Genomic DNA, 6,532 nt, shown 5'->3' on the forward strand with positions numbered 1-6,532 from the left:
CGCCCCCAGGCGGCAGAAATCGCCCTCGGCTGGTGCCGTGTCCTGGGGCAGGAGGAACGGAGGTGGTTCCCTCAGTTGGAGCGGCTGGCGGAGTGCGGTTTGCGCTGGTACGCACCAAAGCAGAGAAAGAAAACGTGCCTCGCGCTGCTGGATCTCGGAAAGCTCACAGAATCGACGTTTTTAAATGCAACAGACTCTTACTGTGCTGAATTCGTGATCATGCCATTGCCTTTCAGTCAGAAACCCAAATGCTGGCCAGTATCTAGCAGACAGCAGCAGCACAGAGAGGTGTGCAGGTTGTGGGAGGGACCACACCTGACTCAGGTAAAGCTTCCAGCCAACTTGCTGCTTTAATATCGGCATTTATAAATATCTATGGCCTTCTACCAAGGGGAGATGTCACCCTGTGAAGTGAGAAGTCATAAGCAGCTGGGGACAAGGCTAAAGCATCCAAGTGACATGAGAAACCTCTTGAAAGCTGTGCAGGTGCTGCATCTGTGGTACTGATGAAAGTAACTTATTTCTGGGACCGATCCAGCTCAAGTGGTCTGGTGGCCTCTGCCACAGTCAGCTCTCTGAGCCTTCAGAAGAGGGAAGTCACACACAGCTTGCTCGTCCTGACGAGCCATTAGCCAGAATCAGCTCTCTAACATGCCCAGGAGCTGTTCGGGACAGTTGGCATTGCCCAGAAGCATGTCAGGGACCTTCTGGAACATTTAACAACATGGACAGACCAGTTTTGGTTGCTGGTACCTTTCTGTAGCACTCTTGAATTTATTAATATATATAAAGGCAATAACTGCCAGAAATGTAGCTCTGATAATCTTTTCAAGAACTGCCAAGGAGAGCAACCAGAATAATAATATCTACTAATACATGCACAGAGATACTGGGGGAAGATGGCAGTATCCAAAAGGAGGTGATGAAGATGGAGATGTTCTGCATGATACTAGGGAAGATGAACTGTTACTATAGCCATTCTGAAATGAGAAAGGAAAACGTGGAGACTTAAGGATACAGATACTCCAGGGTTAACACCACAGTAGTCTAACAGCTTCCTGCATTCACTAATTTCCTTGAATTCAAACATGCATCACTATTGCTTTTGATGTGCAGCTGTTCCCTTCAGGCTTAAGATCTTCTAACAAAGCTCTGCACGTGCATTTGAGAATGCAGGCATAGGTATGTGCTGATTTTGTCACTAAAACAGCAGTTCCTGAGTTGAAAAACCTCAGATGCCCCTTTCTTCTCCTTAGCATTTTCCAGATGTGTTTGAGATAGAAGCTCAGTTTTGATGAGCAAAGACTGCCTGAAAGCACTATCTGACAGGACTCTGATGAGAATATCACTGGCTGTGCAAGGGGAGCTAGCTGACTGAGCTACTCTACATATTTGAGTACCTCTTACCTAAAAGTAGGTAAGAGGGACATTCTTTCTGCAAAAAATGCCTCAAAGCCTAGAAATGGAAGCAAGTACACTATTTATCTGAAAAATATATCAAATAATCTATGGGTGAGCTGTGTTGTAGCCAGTAGCCTTTAGAGCCTCCACAAAGAACAGCAGATGAAGAGAGCAAAAGCAGTTGTTGAGAGTAGAGTTTAAGGAGATTTTAGAGCCAATACTGAGATACCACAAGGGCTATCAGCAGAGCAGCAAGCAATGGAGCTAGAAAAAGGACAGTGTAATAACTGATGGCAAATGGCAGCAAAGAAGTATCAGGCACTTATTGGGCCAGCTCCTTAAACAGCTATGCAGAGTAGCATGTCTGCATTCACATGTACTGAAATGGTACCCCCTTCACATCAAGAGATGAGCTCTCTCAACAGCAGCTTCTCCAAGGCTAGGCAGCAAACAGTGAGGTAAGGATACAGCTGGGTAGAGGGAAAGGTGATGGCAGACAACCAATTCTAAATTACCCAAAAAAGGGTAATGGTCACAACCCAGTTAAAAAAATAAATAAATAAAAATTGCTTACCTGCCCAAAGACCAGGGTTCACTAAACAGTCCAAAAGAAGAGATCTCTAGATAGAGACTGTTCTTTTGTGGTAGCCAGCCCTTAATTAAATGAGGTTTAGGGAGGGGTGCAACCTTCTAGTCACACAAGTGAATTGCTTTCACCTGTGCTCTCTGCGTCCCTTCACCAGGTGCTCAATCATTGATACGGGCTGTGACAGCAATTCCTGGCCAAAGCAGTTCCTTTCCCTCAGCTGCAGGAGCTGCATTGTAGCAGCAAAAATAAGGGACTATTGCTAGGATTTCCTGAGGATGGTTGTCTCACTAACAGATGATTATTCACAATTTCTAAGTTGATATATTCTAAAATTGTGTTTTCCCCCTACCCGGAAAGCTGTATTTGTTTAAAACTCTTTGTTTAAACACTTGGCATGCAGGTGGGGAAATATTGCTCATGCTTTGTTATGAAGGCAGGATAATTAAGTTTCCAAGACTTCTAGGCAACATCTTAAACTACTGCCACTTAGCACAAGGGGTTATTTTCCATTTTGCTTTTTACTGGGCATCCCAGTAAAAGGATTTGAAGATGGGCTTTGTTTTTGCCAAAGTGTGGCTGACAAAAGAACCATTCCTTTTCCTCAGCACCAGTTCTGATGCAGGCTGGAGCAGCTGCTAAAGCTGGTTCTTCTTGCCATCTGTAGTTCAGAATAAATTTACCAAGTGGTGTCATATGCACATCTGTCTCAGCATGTTGTTGGTTTTCTGCTTTGCTGTGTCGCTGTGCCCTTCTAAAATCACAGTGTTATTGAGATTATGTTATTAAAAAAAAAGACCGGGGAAATCACAGGCCCCAGTCTCATTTCATCCTGCAGTGATGCTGGTTCATACTGGTACAGCACAAAATCAGCAGAGAGTGGACATGTTAGTTTTGAAGGATTCAAATTTTAAAACACAATTCTAACATATCTGAAGCTGATGAAAGACTTTCCACAGACTTCAGCAGGCTTTAGCAGAGAAATTTGTATCATTGCAAGGTGCAGAACAGTAGATAAGGCATTTGAATAGATAATGAAACATGTAAATTTATTTTTTTATTATGATACCTGCCTGCCTCTTCTTACCTTATGCCTTTTTCCCTATCTGGGAATAATTAAATTTGCCTTGGTGTTAAGAAAATATATAAATTGAAATCTGTTGATAAAAAATATTGGATAATACTCATATGTAGTTACCATGGTTTTTGTGAGGTTAGTTTTTAAAGAGCTTTTTGAATGTTTGTTTTTAACAAAAGAAGTTTCAATAGGAAAGTAACTTCTCTCTAAACTTGGTGAATGGGATAAGGAAATCCCTTAACAGATCTCCTGCTTTTGACAACCATGAAATGTCAGATTCTGGCTGATTATGGGATGTGTACTTCTGCTTGTTTAAAAAATAAAATCTGCTTGTCTTCTAGATGATTACTTTATTCCATATGCTTAAATGCTGTCACAGTCATTTACCTTCTACTTTGAAGAAACAGTTAATTGCAAGAAACAAAACAAAACAAAATTGGAAATGGAGAGAAACTACAGGGACATAAATTTTTCACGTAAATTAAAGCAAAAAGTTGGGTTTTGAGAAAATGATGCATCACCCCACGGCTGTTGGTAGATGGCAGCCTCTGTCCTTATGCAAAAGGGCTCTGTAAAAGGTCACAGCTGCCCGCAAATGCTCTCGTAGGCCTGTGTGTCCCCACCTGCTCATACAGCATCTCAGTGGGAGGTGAGAAAAATTGTATTTCAAATGCAATCTAGCTAAGAGGTAATCGTGAGCAAGCTTTACTGCATTAATTATGTGTTGTAACATGGAGTTGGGCGATAGCTTCTGTTAGGGTGTGTTTGCAATTGATAAGCATAGGCAAGCCCCTTTTTGACATCTGATTCACCTGGGACCTTATCCTGATACGCCTGCACTGAGGCCGAGCACTTTTTCTCTGGTGGTAGGAGAGAACTGGGTGTGTTGTGTGTTGCCGCTGTGCTTCTGGCTAGAGCTGCACGAGCCCACCCTGCCGATGACTCATCCGTTAGGGAGGCTCAGAATATCACACTCTGCTCTGCTGCCTTCCTATCTTTATTACGCTGATGCATTTGGGTCTCACATGGCGTTGGCATTTCGTTTACAAACCTCTTTTCTCCCATAGAAGAAAGATGGCTGCCAGCCCCGCTTTAGCCTGGTGTTCAGTACTCAAAAAGTGTTTTCCTCAGCCTTTATTCAATGGCTTCAAATGAAAGGTGTTTTGTTTAAAAGCTGAATAACCACAGTAAGCACGATACATTTTCAGTTTAACAAGGCTTTTTTTTTTTTTGTAGCCTCTCTTTTTTCATTTTCTTTGAAAATTGGCTGTTTCTGCAACGACTCAAACTACATTTTTACTCTTTGCTCCTCACAAATGCTGTACTAGGATCTTTAGCCCTGAAAAGAAGACCTGTGCTTCTTACATGCCATACTGTCTTTGAGTCTATTCTTTCATATTTGAGCACCAAAGTTTACAACACTGGGTAGATTAAGATAAACAAAACAAACTCATTGGTTTCCTGATAATGAGCAGTTTATTTTCACCTCACTCACACTGACTACTCATTAAACCAGGCATAGTATAGCCTGGATTAAGTCTGTGTTGTTGCAAGAGAAAATTGATATAAGTAAATGTACCTCTTTCTAATCTTTTGTTGTTGTTTTTGTGAACCAGGTGTTCAAGATGACACAAGAATGAAGATACAGCTGTAAGAAAGTCATAAGGTAAGATTCCAAATGTTGCAATGAGTTTTGAAAATATCAATGTATGGACTTCAGATCAAGTAGGTCTGTGCAGTGACAATAGATCTGTCAATCCACAGGGAGTGTGAAAGAGGCCGTCCCTCACAACCCTGTGCTGAAGCACAGCCTTGTGTTATGTTCAGGCTTTAGAGATAGGAAATGGAGATGGGGGAGGACTGGCTGTCTTGCTTTGTTATTCAAAGTAGGCATTGTGATAGTGAACACAACTCCTTTGTATTCTGGGGCACCAAGGTGTGTCACACATATTCGAAACAAGTTTTATTTTCTTAAACTCTATAAGAATCATTAAGAAGACCCACTCAGTTGTTCTTACTGATAGACCCAAATTTAAAGTTGCTGCCCTCTGTGTAGATGTGTAACTGACAAACATGTTTCTGTAGAACTTCAACAGTCCATTAGCAGAGCTCAGCTTTTCACTGCCTGCACTCAGCCACATTTAAGTTCAGTGGCTGCTTCTCATCTTCAAAGCAAAGTCATCCAGCTTAGTGTCAGTAACCACTCAGGCAGCAGCACAACGTTCTGTTTTGTTGCTGTCCCTGTTTCTGAAAGGACTGTGTAACTGTGCCTTTGGGTGCCAGAATGCAAAATTAAGAGCTGAATACCAGGTAGCTCGTGGGATCTCCAAGCACCATATAGACCTTTTGTGACTCTTTTGATAATTCTACTACTTACCCCTTCAGGAACTAAACAAACATTCACAAAATACTCAGGATGACATCAGCACTCTGAAGTCATACTTCTGTTTCATAGGGCAGCACCGCAGATGACTGTGCACAGCACTAAAGCAGAGACATGTAGCTATAGATACTAGATAAAAGAGGAACAGTAGAGCCGTCAGATGTATGTGCTGCTTTTCAAGTGCTTAGCCACCCAAACTTAAGATCTGCAAGTGCCTCTCTTCACGTGGGACTATATAAAAGTTATGCACCAGACCCAGTCAGTGCTCCCTGTGCAGTAAGTCCCTTCCCATTGAATATCTTGGTCCTGCTGCCAGCAGAAGTTAAGCTTGCTGGTACACATTTTAGGAAACAATGTGTAAGATGCATATATTCTTTTTTTTCCTTTAGAGGCAGGGGTTGCCTGTAAGATTAATAATTTTCTATGAAACAAAAGATGCAGCTGAGTCTTCCAGTGCCAGTTATACTCCAATGCTGGTGCTGCCCTTTTGATGACCATTAGTGGAAGGCTGCAGTGATGTGAAATGCACTTCTAACCCAAGCATAATTTGTTCTGCTTACAAGTGAGCATCAGTGCTCGCACAGAAGTGGTCAAACAACATGCAGGGCAGACACCCTTTAGGAACTTCATCTCTATGCTCAGGCTCTGGTTTCCAGGAAGCAATTTTTCCCTTAAGAATTATTTAATCAGAGAAAAATCTTCCGGTACTTAGAGACACAACTGCTGTTGTACAGACATTGGCATTACAGAGGAAGTAGCCACAACATGGCGTGGCTACCCGAGATAGAACATTTTCTGAAGCAAAGTGGAGAGAATAGGGAATATAGTGCACAGCAGTGTCCTGGCTACAACTGTCTTAAGGTTTCCCACCTTTGACACTCACACAAGGCATCAATTGTAGCTAAACTGTGCTTGTGTCCAAGGTATCATTTATTCAGTGCACTGACTGTTTATATTGTTATTATATTGTTTATGTGTTATTTGTTTCTGTGTTGATAAAATACATTCAGTAGCAATTTGCAAGTCCTGCCATTGCAGGTCATGTCTGGCTGGCTGTAGAGAGAAACATGATTGGTGGAAAAAA

General features: G+C 42.0%; 1 long non-coding RNA gene across 1 annotated transcript; it reads left to right on the top strand.

Moving 5' to 3' along the window:
• The first annotated feature begins 1,169 nt into the window (after positions 1 to 1,169).
• Positions 1,170 to 6,532, top strand: LOC109368903. Its single transcript, XR_002117369.2, has 2 exons — positions 1,170 to 1,859; positions 4,682 to 6,532. It is a non-coding gene; the product is annotated as an uncharacterized LOC109368903 (long non-coding RNA).

This window comes from Meleagris gallopavo, chromosome 8 (assembly GCF_000146605.3).
Source record: "Meleagris gallopavo isolate NT-WF06-2002-E0010 breed Aviagen turkey brand Nicholas breeding stock chromosome 8, Turkey_5.1, whole genome shotgun sequence".
NCBI lineage: Eukaryota > Metazoa > Chordata > Aves > Galliformes > Phasianidae > Meleagris > Meleagris gallopavo.